Genomic DNA, 16,965 nt, shown 5'->3' with positions numbered 1-16,965 from the left:
TACCTATCTACCTTCGGAGGAGAAGAAGAGGCTCCTAATTAGGGATGAAGGCGAAATATGGCCGTCCCTAAGGGCAAGTATTATGGCTGGAGATCTGTGTTCACGGGACCTGTTTGCTTATTTTGAGGAAAAGAGCACCATTTGATTGAAAATACCTGATAAAGGTTCCTCGTGTTATAGATGGATTGGAACTAAAGGACTCGTCTATACTAACTGAGCTACGAAGGCTCCGTCTTGTTTTGTTAACACATTAAAAAACTCAGGAATCATCACGAAATAAGAATATCAGTCAGTAGGGGAAAGGGGGGAGGGAATCGCAAAACCAAAGAACAAAAATATTTTTGTTAGCATGTTATTCTGCTTCACAGAAGAACATGCTAACATCCACTTCTTTTTGTGCTTTTTTTTTTCTTTTTCATATCCACCCTTTATCTCCTCCCTTTGCAAATATAATGGACTCATAGGAAGGTGGCCGGGGGTGTTTTCCTTCCAAATTTCCGGAAGGAAAGCAGGCAAACCCTCCAGACGAACACTGCCATAATTTATAGTGTAAAACGTATTGCATTTAGGATTAACCGCCTTATCATTAAGCAGTATTATCTGGTTTATAAGAAGTCAGGTTACGTGCAGCGACAAAACTACTGAAACTATTACCAAAGGTGAGATGAGATGTTGATAAGACAATTCTAGTTCATTCAAAAATTCATTAATTCCGAAGAATATCGTACTGATTATAATGCTGAGAACCTCGTTTTCTTTCCCCAGAAGTGCCTCATGGATTTAAGAATTCACGGTTTAGTTCCGAAGCTATAACTATGTTCCTATGAGTGGCGTACTTCATTTATTCATTAATTTTCGAGTCTACTTTTACATCGAATACCCTTAGCTAGCTGGTACAATATGGTTGCTCACACAAAGTAGATTTCATAAGCAGTTTCGGTTTAAACAAAATTGAGTTGGCTTGATAAATTTTTAACAAACATTGAAATTACAAACCTCATCGACATTCTAGCAAGTGCGACATTGTATTATGCGTACAAATTATCGGACAGGGAAAAAATATATCAAGGGAATGTCGAAAAAATATATCAAGGGAAAAAATAAGACCAGATGAATGTCGCAAAAATCTAAAATGAACACCAGTTCAGAAAATCCCATACTTTACCTTTGTGTAAAGTTTTCTGAAAGTTCTAGAAATGTTCAGCGATTACATTCTATTAATTTGTTAAAGGGCACTATTCAGCTGTAGTATGCAAAGGAAACTATTATTTGAGCTCTGAAATTTATTCTCAATATAAATTATTTTATCAAGTTATCGCTTGTGGAATACTCGCACATGTGAAATGAAGAAAATATTTTGATATTCAAAAGATTTATTACTTTGGCTAGTATGAGAATTTCATAATCTAGGAGATATCTTGGGCATACATTTTATTGCAGCTTTTCTGATCTTTTAGGGTCAATTCCGAAAGCGCTCACATTTAAAGTATCAAGTTATGCGCACCGTTCTGAAACCGACGGATATGCTTAACCACACTCTTTTTATTCGATAGTTAAGGCATACTCAAACCTGATGCAAGAGAGAGAGAGAGAGAGAGAGAGAAAGGTCGAAAAAAAAGTGCCATTTCTCATTGACTTTGCTTCCAGGAGTTCTTGGGGCTTCTGTCCATCTTACTTCAATTTCCATATAATAATAATAATAATAATAATAATTTATCCCATCTGATCTTAATTTTTAGTCTACTATAGACCATCATATTCTAGTTGAGAAGTAATTGCCTTTCTCCTAATGACTTCAAACTCTACCCTCCAAATATATTCCATTTATAGGTTTTTTGGCAATTAGGAAGCCGACGACCTCTCATCCTTACTTATCTTCCACAAATCTCAAATCCATAAAAGTATGGCATTCTCCTAAGGAGAATACTATACTTTTATAAGGATACTTATAAAACCATACTTACACCGTACTTATAAGGGAGGAGAATCTCCTTCCTTAGGAGCCAGCCTTCCATAACATAATAATAGTAAAAAAAAAAACAAATTTAGTCTCTATTTCTCAGAGTGATGCAATTGATTGACTACCATTTCTCTTACTTAATTTCTGGCGTTTTATCTTCACATCTTGCTTCAGAGATTCAGATAGTTAGTTTCAGAACTCTGCTTGTTCTATACATACCTTCATATTGTCCATTAGAGTTTGCATCTGTAATTTAGTTATCCCTGCCAACCGTTGACTTGTTAACGGTCCTAGCGTACTCTACATTCTGTGCTGCTGTGGACAGAACTGCGTGTGTTCTTAGACTGTTTTATCTATTTTCCATCGCCCGGTGTGAGACAACCACCCTGCCTATAGGAAACCTGAAGTGGCTAGAAAAGGTTCTGTATTCGTCTCTAGAGTAGGAGAAGAATCAGGTTTTCTAACACTTAACCCATCCATGGTATTAATATACAGCATTAATGTACTAAAAGTGTCTACAATTTTAGCGGGTGAAATTCGTTTTTTTTTTTTTTTTTTTTTTTTTAAGAAGGGAAATACTTTATCTTTCGAATATAATTTTCTAATCAGCTTTACTTGGAAAAAAAGTCCCTTGCATCTTTTCTGAGGTTATTTGAAACCTGATCGTTTGAAGCCTTCCTACACCTCAACCACCGTAGGAGGACACTAAGCCTAAAGTAGCGCACTAAGACTTCGCTTCGAATTTCTCACCTCTACCAGTGGAACGTTACAATGTTTGACATTCGTGACGTCCGAATTACAGTGTTGACTTGTATCTGAAGGCAGCTGGAAACTATTCTTTGTTAAGCGTTTGGAAACTGCATTATTATTAAAAGGAGCTTTTCACAATCACAATCAACCCGCTCTGTGGATGCCGTTCCACTAGTCAATCAGCCGTGTAGTAATATGACGGTATTGCAAGTGAATCGTTACTTACCCAGCGCGACCTGTGTGATGACAGAGAAGCATGTTCACATATCACAAGCGAAGTGTTCATACCATTGTAATTACGAGCTTTGTGGGAGTACGTACTTCGTGGGTTACATTTCGAACAAATCACTCATTTACGTATTAAATATTTGTTATCTTTGACATTCGAAAGAAACTTTTTTTTTTTTTGTCATGCATTCCTTTTTTCACGTTCTCAATTTCATTTTGGATTTAACTACGCATTACATCAATCCATAAATAAATGTAAAATACTCGCGAGTATTGTCACGTTGAACATCCTGTATGTCGAATCTCTCCGCGAATGTTCCCAAGAAACTTCATCTACACAACGTTTCGAAACAAATGCAGTAATATCGTAAATTACCAATGTTTGGACTGTGTGTGTGTGTGTGTGTGTGGCCTGTATATGGCACCAGATGAATTTGAATATGTTGAATTTCAACTTTATTGAAATTTAGGATCTATTGTAATTATCAGAAAATAATTGCAATTTTTTGTTGCAATTATTGTTGCAGAAAATGCTGCAACAAATACTGACATAAAGAAATCGTTCTGCTTCTTAATAAGGCCTTTAATATATTGGCCTTTAATAAATTGCGCACAATGGTCCTTTAATAAAGGACCTTTGTGCGCAGATCTGGTCTCGCAGTTTTCGAGGTGATGGAGATATCGGGAAGACTGTTAAAGATGATATCAGGACTGTGGAATATAGATTATGAGGAGAGAGAATTTGTGGATTGCAGACACTAGTGTGCTAGTGTCTGCAATCCACAAATTCTCTCTGGGATGAAATGATAGTGACCTACAAACTTTTGAAAGGATGATATAGGATACTAGAAGATGGGATTTTTCATGAGAGAGAGAGAGAGAGAGAGAGAGAGTATGAGAAGGTATTCATGGAATTTGAGAATGAATGAATGCAGTCAGAGGATTGAAAGCTAGATTTTCTGTCACAGAGCGATGCGTGATTGGAGTGGATTGCCTTTGGAGTGCAGACAGTGTGAATGAATTAAAAAAAAAAAGAATGACATGTGATGCTGAGTTCCTGACACCGTGTAGGTCTCTTGTAATAATAATAATAATAACCATATACAGTGCTTATGTTGAAATAAGTAATAACACACCACTAAGTGTTACGAAAACCTAATTTTTACACGATCTCAATAGCATGCGGATCCTATTTATGTGTTGCATCATCTCTTAAATAAAAACACAGCATAATAAACTTTTTTATTGGAATAATGTTCATATTCAGAATTTTGATGATGAAAAAACCTCGACTTCGAACTACTAGTGTGGAGCTTCAGTGAAAAGAAATTCTTGGTTAGGGGGTAAATCACTTCCGCAATTATGAATAATACGAGATCATCTTAACCGCTTATAAACGTATCGTGGATGGAAAGAGGTAACCATGGAAATGGACAATTTGTAGAAATCGTTCAATTAAAATTCATAGTTCAAATTTCATTATTGCAAGCACTGAGCACTGCAAGCTAACATTTAAGTTTATGTTTGAAATCACCAACAAATATTCTTTTCTGCGTAAACAACTGAATGACTGACGAATATACGTCAGACACATACCATAACTTGGAGAATACGTCTTCTGGAATACTGACTTATCAGATGAAGTTCGTCACACAACACAACAAGCATAATATTAATGCTTACCGAAAATCATTCTACTTAATTTGGATCAAAATCCTGCGCATTCTAAATAAATCAATAAATTACATAAAAACAAATTGATTCTAGTCTCATTTTCAAGCACCAAATTGTAAAGGATCTAACAGAAAAAAAAAAAATGAATGATACTGGGGGAGTATTATTTTTTTTTAAGATGGAGAAGTACCACTTTCTTGCTGAGCTGATTATACCAGTTCATCTGGTTGTTTGTCCTCACTACTACCACCACCATATTTGAGCATTACTGTTGAATATCGTCTACTTCAGCTTCCTTTACACATTACAGGTTTTTTGTTTTTTTAAATCTCATGTGTTATTATGTATTCTGATTTCATTCCTCTAGCATATTTTCTACCCTGTTTTCAACTATTTCTTGTTTCGTTTAGCAGTCTTTCAAAGTAATTACTCCAGGTATCTAGAATATTTTAATCTTCAGTTGTCATATCACCTTTATCATTTCTCATTTTCTTTACACTTTCTGCCATACGTTTTTTTCAAGAACATTTTCCCAGAACGTTTTATGCCACCTTCCTGATATTTATTTTGTATATTCTTACGCTAAGTCTTTCCATGATTTATGTTCAACTACTTCTACACACTGCTTCTCTTTGTAAAAAAAAAATTAACACATAACTAGCGAAAGTTCCTAAGAAATAACTAGCATATGCCAAGTGATTGTCTAGGAACATTCGATACGTTTTCTTTTTTTCCATGACTGGCTCTATAACATTATGATTCCACGATTGACTTCTGATTTGCTATCCTTAATTCTCAAGGTACACCAAGAAGGCACTGACTCAAATACTCGAGTATCGTAATAGGCATTCACTATTTATTGAACTATTGCCATATTGATTGATTGATCAGAATGGGATGAGCGCACACGTTCATAAAAATCTATGAATAGAACGTTGAACAATCATTCTTAAGTTAGAAAACTATGAATGATTTTGTCTGAAAAAAATTTCCATTTAAAATATCAGCATTCTTTTCTGAAATTCTGGTTGTTATTAAATTGGTGATGAATCGATGCTTGTGCTAAACATTTGGATTCTTTATAGTGAAAAAAGAGTGGAGTTTGAGAGAAAAAAAATTTCTGACTCCGTCGCAGTTGAGAAAAAAAATTTCTACGCGTTCATATCGCGATTCGAACATAGTTTTGCGGTCCGTGTCACTCTGACTACGACTAGCTAACTTAGCCTTACATATAAAAGATGTATAAAATTATTTCTGTCAAAAATAGAATTTGGACCCACTTCTCTTCCCAAGGAAGCAACGCGTAGAGAAATCACGCATCCGCAGAAGAGGCTGAAGTGATTCCTTTACGTGTCCATATACAGTTATACTTAAATGCATGAATTGTAATAATTATGTAGTACATAATTACAGAGGGCGTTTAAATTCTTTTTTTGAAAATTAGGGCCATTTTGAAGAAGTTTCCCGTTCACAGCAATAAACATCGCTTACACATTATTACTAATGATAAATAGTATAGGGTTTGCAATTTGTTGCGAAAATAATTATGCTTATTAAGCCAATTTGCATTTAATAAACGCTCACGGGTCCTTCTAAAGTGGAAATAGTCAACATCAAATGCTCCGATCCTCTCTATTTATTAATGTAATCTTTTGATTTGTTTGCATTGACTGTCAAAAATAAATATTGAAATCCTCCAAAAAAAAAAAAAAAGCCGCTAATAATTTGCATTGCTATTAGAAATGCGTCCTGATATCGCAACAACACTTCGATATGCATTTCTAATATTACTGGCTACCTATGTAATGATAACCTTAGAAGGTCATCACCTCTGGACCGTAGATTCCGGTAGTTAATTACCAGATAATGAATGGATAACTATAGAAGGCAGGTGGAGATATCGTTGAGATCGTTTGAAGTATTCAACACTCCTAATGTGTTCAAAATAATATTTATGACAACAGTCTATCTCCCATGCGGAACACAGCTGCACTTGACAACTAATGATGAGAAATATTCGCATTCCACAAGTAAAAATCTAAAACTGCTTATTTTCGTTATATACTGTCCTCGGACAATGGGCAAGAAATGTTATAATTTTTTGCATCTCCTGATTTATTATTTACTTATTTTATGTTCTACTGAAACTTAACCCAAACGGAATTACAACGCCAATTTCCAGTGTAGATGGCATTCAGATTTTTAACGGACGTCTTATACAGACTGATATGCCTTCAGTCTCACTAAGTGATTGTGACCGTTATCGCATTTCGCTATCTTTCTTCGTAGAAGACCATTAGTCTAATGGTGTACTTCATCTCCTGGAATCCCACTGAGTGATGTGTTTTCAATAGTCCTTTCTCTTTTCCGCCAATAGACATATGAAGTCCTTCTCATGAACAGAGACCATCCAATAAATATGGCGTTTTATGTACTTAATTAATAATTAAACCTATTTTTATTTTATTAAGTGCCACTATTTTTAAATCACTTTGTTTAAACTTTAGAGATAATAATCTGTAATTGACGTGTTTACCTAGGTTATCTATGACATTAACTAAATGATAGCTGTGGCTATTTATATTTTAGTCTGTCTGCGGTACTTAACCTTCCTTCCCGAAGCCATTTCAAATCTCTTTTAATACTTTTATTTTTAATTAGCGAAAAATAAAACATAATGGTTGAAGAACAATCAAATGTAGTGAAAGAGCTCCAAGGATGAAAGAATATAGAAGAGCTTCGTAGGCGATAATTTAGCCAGTAATGTACAAAGATAGATACACTGATTACAATAGATATTTACCACGGTGAATTATGACCTCGCGAAGAGTATGTGACCAACAGAGTACACAAAGAGTGAACAAAGAAGAAAACAAAGGAAGGAAAATATAAATCCTTAAGAAAATATCATTATACAATGCTAAAGAAGTGCAGAAATGAGGAACAAAGAAGAAATATTTGGTAAATATATTTAATAGGATAAACATCAGGTAAATATTATACACATCATTCCTTTGAAATTTGGGAAGATTGCCAACGGATGCGAACGCATCCTGACATATATGGCTGCAGAATATTTTAGTGTTGGATGTTGACGCAGGAATTTTTGCAATTGTTGAATATTTTTTTTAAGGAAATCGGGATTTAGATAGCTTAAAGCAGCATACTATTATCCTTTTAAAATGATCCATTACTTATATAGTTTAACTGATTTTACCACAACTTGAAATTTTAATTTATCTTAAAACTGAAAAGAATTTTCTAAAAAAAAAAAGTATTCCAATAAAAGTATTATAGGTGGCGCCGCCAGTCTACATTGTCATTAAACCATCAGGCACATAATCTCTCAGCAAGCCGCTAGGTACAGTTAATTACAGGAAATTAGTTAGAATGTTTTTTGTCATGTCCGGCTTCTGGTGAAACTGAATAAACGGAACGAGAGAGAGAGGGGGGGGGGAATAGAGGTTGATGATTCACAGGGCAATTTAATTTAAATTTATCGGCATGACATCTGAATCTTAGCAGTTTCCTTCCCCCCCCCCCCACTTCGCAGACGGTTTGTACACAACTCTACAAATAATCCTGTGTGTGATATTTTCTGTACAGAGGCAGATGTTATCAAAGGATAGCGTGAAAAGAATTGAAAAAAAAAATGCACTTAGGATTATGAATCAAATCGTCCCTTAATTCAGATCACTGTGCCTAATAAAATGTCAATACAATTGATTACACTCAATAATCTCTCACAACCACTCCAAACTTGATTAATCTGATTTTAAAGCCCCTGAATTGATTGTTTTCTGGTTGATAAATATGTAACAGATGAGCAAAACCAGTTTTTAATTTACTGCGAATATTTTAGAGCGAAATACCATTTCCGAAAACAAAAAAGCAACTTCAAAACATATTTGACTTGTTTTGTTTCTTAGGTTCCTTGTTAATTCACTACTGAGAAGAAGACATTAAAGAGACAGCAAATGAATCTTCATCTTACGTCAGAAACCCAAAATCTCCCAAATCTTTCTCATATTATCCAATATTCACTCACGGGAAAACTACCTTAAATCAAAGAGAGCTTAATGATAAAATTAATGAAACTAAAATGGCAATAAAAATTTCCTTCCAATTGTATAATATTCCCTATTTCATCACATTATCGTTTTCAAATCGTGTTAAGAGTTTATTCGTATTAGTGTTTAATATTATCCAGATTTCTTCGGTTTGCATTGAACTGAAGGAGTTTGAAAATGACAAGTGAAAAGCAAGGACGAAGTATTCGATGAAAACTAGCAAAAGTAGATCAGATAAATTTGATGGAAATAAACAGCTGTGTGTGTGTGTGTGTGTGTGTGTGTGTGTGTGTGTGTGTGTGTGTGTGTGTGTGTGTGTGTGTGTGTGTGTGTGTGTGTGTGTGCGTGCGCGCGATCAACGCCCTTCAGTTGGATAAACCTGATGAAAATCTAATCTTGGAAAAGAGGACCCTTTATAATTTTTTTCAGTTGAAGATGACTTCAACTGAAAAAAAATTATAAAGATGCGAAGAACATTTCTGAGGGTTTTTTTTTTTTTTTTGGTCTCATAAGACGACGAAAAGTTCTCTCTCGGAAACTCCGGGTATTTTTATCAACAAAACCGGTAAGCCGGCCAAACGAACAAACGCAAATTACAGACACAACGCATGCTCTCCTAATAGCAGCTTTTTCGGCTGTAATTCCAAACTACAACCAGCTGATAAGAGTACACTTCGTTTCTCCTGTTCATCTGACAATCCTTTCAGTGTGCAAGCATCCCAAGTTTCGAGATTTATTTTTAACCTACTACACAAATTTCAACTCTGCCAAGCATTAGAATATTATTTTAAGGTTTGGCGCGAGGAACTAAAAAAACCTTCCTGAATTTTGTTGATTCTATCTTGAAGAGTACATTCTGGCTAATCGATGATCCCTTTGTTACCGATTCACTTCACTCACTATCTCATATGTTCTCTGCTTCCCGTCTTTTCTAGTAGCATTTTCATGGGTGCAATTCTACAGAAATGGTTAACCCGGAGTTTCCGAGATTCCTCCGCGTTACACAAAGCATTTTAAAACAGGCTTTCCAAGCATACGTTTATAATCGATGTGAAAGCTAACCGAACCTTCTTCTTCCTCTTTCCATGTGCATTCCATTTCATTTTCTTGAAGAAGCTTTCCTTAGTATTCCTAAAAACGACAACCACCATTGTTAAGAAAGAATTCCCCCCTCCCAATATCTATTAAAACATGGCAATTGTCTGTTGTTATGTTCTGTTACTTTTCCTTGTGTGTTGAATTGATATATAAAAGAAAGAATACAATTAACGTAACGATATTTATGTGCACAATGATTTAATTACATGTAATCTGGGTTAGAGAACTGAACTGTCCAGTACAACATAAGTTCTTTTGCACCATTAGTCTAGATCTCTCTCTCCCTTCACTCAACCAGACGCTACATAAATCACCTCCTCCTTCCCACAGTTAGGATGGCATCAAATAACCCGTAACTTGGAGATACGAAAATTGTCCGAGTAGCGGGAGGTTATTCCTCTGAGGAGTTTGTATGGTAACCTTTCTCTTCATATATTGAAGAGAAAATTCACAAAAGACTTCTGTTGGCAAAAAGACACCCCATTTATCGATTGGCGAAAGTAAGATGAGTGTTCATCTTCATTCTAAGACACGTTCAGTTCACATCGATTGGGAATCATCCACCGAATTATCGATGGATAATTCCCAATTGTTGGTCAACCATTTTCGATCCGTCAACAACTGGGAAGAATGATTTCCCATTTGTAAACATCTTACTGGAATCACGAGCTTCTGTTGAACTGTCGCTGATGTGAAGTTCTCTCAACAGAAAAAAAAATTGTTCTGATTAGGGTTCGCACCTTTTTTTCTGCATTTGTTTCAGTATGATCTTCACTATCCAGCAATTACTCGGTGAAAAATTACTCAGCCGGGAGAGTTAGGATCGTTCTTTTATCCTAAAAGAAATCAATAAAATAAAGCAAAACTAAATAATAAAAAAATAGTTCTTTAGACAAGAAAAAATGGGGAGCCTTCATGACAGCGATGAAATATTTTAAATGTGAAATGCAATAAACAAACCAACAATATTTGAAATTATGTGTATAGATCTCAGCAAAATTCATAATTTCTGAGTTACTGACTTTTGGGCTTCTGTGATAATATAGTTCTTTGAGAGTTGAGTAGATATACGGAAAGGACATCGTGAATTGGTTGGAAGAGAAAGAGTTAATGGTTGGAAATCAATCATAAGAGATCAGAAATTGATGCAGATGCCTTTATCGCGTCGTCATTAGAATAAGACAGGTCTCATTTGGTTGAAACGAAATTCCAACTGAAGGTGTGTTGGTTGGTTTCATATGGAGTGGGTAGGAATATTTTCCTCACCTGTAAACTCTGTATTGTCCCCGATTAAGAGACTAACTGGCTGATGAATACATACAACTTAATGTAGAACAATTCAAACCAAAGATGAACCCGGGCTACTTCAAGGCCAGAGTAATCATTAGGACATTAAAAATTCACTATTACAGGAAACAGATAGACAGGATCCGTTTTCACAGAACATTCATCGTAACACAGCGCGGCACACTCACACCTGCAGAGCGTCACTGTGCCGAAAAACCTTTTTAAATGAAAGATGTCAACATGTAATTATTTAACTTTTGTTTTTAATTTTACGCAGATGTGAGCACGCTCTTGAAGAGTGTGCTTGCTTCGTTGACAGTCGAATGAACCTCTTGTGAGAGGTTCATCCATTGGGTTGACAGAAATGGCATCAAGGCACGATTCCGAATACGCTGAATTAAATAAGACGCTTATCAGAACCCTGGCATCTCACACCAGCACTCGAAAATAAGGGATGAAATCATCACACTCTCCGCCTCCCTTCGCAGGTGGTTTTAGGCCGCCCAGCTTCTCATGAATATCATGCCGATAAGGTTGACAGGAATGCCTAATTGGCCTGTAATTGCTCTTGTACATGTCTGGAAGGAAGACTAGATAACATCTGTCTAAACCCCGTATCTTCGAATACAGTGCTACTTTTCTCCTGCCATTTACCTTCTAGACGTCATACTGCATGCACACATTTTCACCTGGCCACAGGATTTGCTCAATAAAACGAACTCTTCTCCCATCTCACAAGTCCTTGCTGTTAATTTTTCGGATGATTCCTGGCATTTTATACGTAACAAAAGTGAAGGAAAAATGTGTTTTTAAAATCTTCCACATCCTTCTCGTTTCCTTTAAGTTCAATAATATATTTAAAAAAACAAAAAAAAAACATTCACTTATTTGAAACATAATTAAAGTGTACAAGGATGGCAGTCTCTTCTGCAGTTGCTATGGCAACCAACATTCTCAGAGTTGCAATGGTAAGGAATGAGGGCGTACTTTGTTTTGTTAAGTAGGCAGTAATTTCAGTTCCACTCATAGGAGTTTTTCCATTTTCCTGTTTATTTATTTACTTATCCGTGTTATTTATTTATTTATTTATTTTTTGATAGTGCAAGTTAAAATGAATGCAAATAGCGGCTAACATTGAGAAGAAACTTAAATATAAAGAGCCAATAGGCTTCATTTCGGCGATATAAACATTATTTAAATTAAGGGGATATTAAATCCCACATTGTTTTAAAACCGAATAAGAAACTCAAAGATTGGAATCAGAGAGGTTCATGCCGAATATAGTATAATAAACTATCGGCGCTTTATATTTAAGTAACTTAATGGTTGCACCTTTTTGACAACTCGTATAGCAGAGTATATAAGTTCTTTTCGCTATACCCTTTGGTATTAATTTGGTCTAGCTACTCGCTGATGAAGCCTCAATAAAGGCTGAAACCGGTCTGGGTAGTGACCTCCCACCATAATGTAATAACAGCATACATTTCCTAGGAAATGTGTTTTACATTATGGAAAATACCAAGAATAGCGATCAGAACTTTACCACCTTTGCTGCGAGTTGCCCGAGTTTGTACTACTTACTAGGACTACTTGCATTAGCTGACGCTAGTAATCGCCGATACTTTTATAGTTTATTATACTATATTCGGCATGAAACTCTCTGATTCCAATCTTTGAGTTTCTTATTCGGTTTTAAAACAATGTGGGATTTAATATCCCCTTAATTTAAATAATTCAGAAGAACGTTCTGCAACAACATTATATAAGAACTCGCAACGTGTGGATAAGCTATTTTTGTATATATCGCGCGCACACACACACATACTCGGTACAGGGGTTCCTCACCTTTTTTTTTTTTTTTTTCCAAAACAAGTACTTGTAAGGGTTTCAGTATGTTTTATGCGTATATTTTTACTGGCTCTTCATTCCTGATACAATTCTTACCAGATGGATGGTTACGTACTGCTCTAAAATTTCATGTAAATGAAATGAAAAATTAAAGAAAACATGCATGAAATATAACAAACAAATTCAATACGGACTGAAAATCAAATAAAACCAATGCTGTGCATAACATTGAAGCCGTAACACCTTTTACCCTCGAATAATTTTTACGTGTATATAATAAAGGCAACTTATTTGTCATGTAATTCTAATTTTCATTTAACATTTCATATTAAAACATGAAGTGTCCTAATTATTTTGAGCAGTGGCTGTGAATTTTTTCAAGTCTGGTGGGAAAATTTCGAGTTGGTTCCCAAATGATGGATAAAAAAAAGTAAAAAAAAGAAGCAATTTAAATTCAAAATGAACGAAGAAAACTGAATTTCATTCTGTAAAACCTGACAGATTTTTCTTTTAGACGTCTAACGAGATTTGTATGTTTTTATACGATTCTTATGCTACTCGGGAACCGCCTCTTGCCATTTTGTTACGACACTTTCGGATACTGAGGATATGCTTTTTCCTGGCTGAAAACTTCTGCAAGGGTGCATTAATAACTATATGCTTCGGTAAAAAATCGACACAGTTGTAATCCTCGGGATAAACTGTAGTAGTAGAAGAAAAGTCAGTTCATTTGGATTGAAGCCACTATGTGTAGACTATGTGTATACTGACCATCTTCCTCTGAAAAAGAAACTATTCAGGGCGTGTAACCTAAATGGAAGTACTTAACTTCTATTGCTCAGATTGAAATGAATGAAGTGAAAGACATAGAACGATAACCTAGATATGTGAGAAGGGATGTGAGAAAATAGCGGCTTTGGGGAACCAAGTCAAACTATCGTTTCAACATATGGTTTTCTGCCTCCAAATTCGTTCAAAACCTTGATGAATTTTTCAGACCTAAGATATCAAGATCTAACTTGATATCTTAGGTCTGAACTCCCAGAGAGAAGAATATTCTACCTTCTTGGAAAGAAAATCTGAATGGCGAACTGTTCTGAAAGAGTTTGGTTTACTGTATAGTGCTTCACGGAGCTGTCTGAGGAAGGTCATGCAAGTGTTTGTTAATATCTTAAAAATATACCATTCAATATGGGAATGGAAAGAAAGTAGAATAGCCCTATTTAGTTTTTACTTTCGTTACTAGCGAACGAAATTATTGAAAATATAGCTGACATTCAGTAGGGAAACATCTGACCAAGTTTAGGATATCGCTATTAAAAATAAATTAAAAAAACAAAAAAAAAAACAAGACTCACTGGAGTATACTTCCACATTTTACTTTCGTGTGACTAAGAACACCTTAGCTTAAAAAAGAAATAGCCGCCTAGCGAACGCATCAGGACGAACACGAAAGGTGCAAAAACGAACGCAGTTTTAAATCCCCTGCATTCATATTACTGTAAAGAAAATTTTTTATATCAAGATTATTTTTTATTGTTATTACATCGGCAAATGATTCAATTTGAGGGCACTGTTGCAGAAATCATGCTATTTTCCCCCCTGTTGCGTTATACGTGTAAAGCATGTATAGCGAATGTAGTCCGTTTTATAACAGATTAAGCGAGGCATCTGCACCAAGTTGCAAACATAATCAGAGATCGCTTATAACTCGTGTTGTGAGTCACTGAAAATTGAAGTAGAAAAACATTTTTGAATGTACATCGAGACTACTTAATAGACTTGCAGCTGTAGATGAGACACGCGAATAACTGCTGCTCCTGCTGCAAATTGTGCACGGCAAACTTCTTTGTTTCATGGCGTCAGCAATTAACATCATTGGACTATTGTCAGAAATGCATCAGAACAGAGTCAGAGGTCATTAATGACGAAATTGCACGTTATTCTCTAAGGGACTAGATGTTCAGAGAGAAACAGGTTTTCTAGTGCAAGACCTTGTTGAATGTAATATCAACAGAAATCAAACCCTCACTAATAATCTGCTCTAGCACTAGTTCTCCCGGTCACGTACTCCCAGAGGGATTGCGTAATTGTTCCTACACAGGGCGAGGTGTCATCTGGAGGAGTGCTATTACTTATGGAAGCAAAGATGGAGACGAAGAAAACAACCAAACAAATCTTTGCTGTTGGTGAAAATTTGATTACATAGTTTTGCTGGTTTATTTAAGTTCCACTCGCAATACATGTGAGTTTGGTACTCAACTGAACAAGGGCTGTGCAATAAAAGCAAAGCTAATGCTCCAGCATACATCCACTCAGATTAATGAAGAAAAAAAAAGTATTACTTTTCTATAGCTTGTGCCTGTTCAAGGTATGTTTGCCGTGACGTCATGAGATAGTAACGGAAGCACGCTCTTCCTTTCCCTTATATATAACAAACGCAGAAAACCCTGCCCAGTCACCCCTCATGCATATATCACCTATTAAGGAGCTTCCGTAGCTCAGTCAGTTTTTAATGCTGCTTATAAAGGCCTGAACTCGAATCCCATTCAATATGCAAAGAATCATTAAAAAGAGACTTTCTAGCTCAGGTTGAATTAATGGTCTTACGAAAAGCGGAAATTTGGAGTTTTATCGCGCAAAAGAGGGAAATTGGCCACAAGAACAGACATGATGATATACACTAGCATTAGTTGCTTTGTCGGTGATTCCAAATTCCTAGTTTTCACTTTCAGTAGTTTCCGACCGTAGGTGACTTTTGTAGACATTGCCCACAAGGTATTCTTGGTGAGATTTTTACAGGGTAGTTCACCATTGCTCCCCCCCCCATTTTTATCCAGGCGCAGGACCGGCATATGGCTGCTGGGACGTATTCATGACTGTAATCCATGTGTGTGTGTGTGTTTCATTGACCGCTTTGCCTGTTCTGAGGGACAATAAACCCGAGTTTCCGGGTGAAAAAACCCTACCTCCGTATGAGACTGGCTAACTCACCTTTTCGTAGAAAGAGACCAGATAAAGGTTCCTCACGTCACTGACGGGAATCGAACCCAGGTCTTTTCGACCAAAGGGCTTTGTCTATACCGACTGAGCTACGGAGGCTCGTGATTTCAAATATAATAATAATAATAACAAATCAAAAGTGACAAACATCTCGAATAGGCTGATCTGTTTTTCTAATTAATATATGTCATTACGTCACTGATGATTTCGTTATTATGATTATTCTAGCACTACTATAGAACAGAAAATGGCTGAAGAGATTCTATTCGCTTATGCAGAGGACGTCACAAATTGCATCTTGTAAGAGACGATGTAATTTATTCCGCTCATTAAATCGCTTTTGAACAGTTTTGCAGATAGCGAACACAATACCTTCTTGCATCACCAGTACATTTTTTGTACACGGCTATTAAAAATTTCGTGAGAAGATGATGAGAGTTTGAGTTAATTGCGTCTCATTAGATGACTATAATATTTGTTAGTCATTTGTGATGATGCAACAAAATCTTACGAAAAACTAAAAAAAGCCTCAGTTCGGTTTCCATTACCGAAGGATAACAACTGCATCAAACTGCGTTATCTTCTATATCATAGTAGGAAGAATGACATACTACCGTAGATTAGAAAGTAGAAGCATTTATATATTTTTAAGTAAAAAACAAATGAACTGGTCTCTACGAAGACGACAGACTTTTTATTTTTTCCCCTTCCTGGAGACTTGGATTATCCTCGTTTTAAAACATTCACTCATAGAAATGATTAACAACTCTTTTTTTTAATGCTCAAAAATATTTTATGAGTGACGAAAAATAATTTAGGAGTAGATGATTCATATTCTATTCAAAGTGTCATTTTTTTTCTATAACTTTAAGAGCATTAGAATTCCTCCTCAGAAAGGATTAGCACGAGAATTTGCTCCCTTTAAAAAATAGAAGGCTTGGACTCAAAAACTTTAGTTACAACAAATTACAATCCTTCAGCAATGGCGTTTAACTGCACCGCCCAATCCAAGCCGTTATTTGTGACAGACACACACACACACACACA

The sequence above is a fragment of the Typopeltis vanoorti genome, chromosome 2 (assembly GCF_054136105.1).
Source record: "Typopeltis vanoorti isolate ZY-2024b chromosome 2, IOZ_Tvanoo_1.0, whole genome shotgun sequence".
Taxonomy (NCBI): Eukaryota; Metazoa; Arthropoda; class Arachnida; order Uropygi; family Thelyphonidae; genus Typopeltis; species Typopeltis vanoorti.
Note: the sequence above shows the minus strand (reverse complement) of the source record.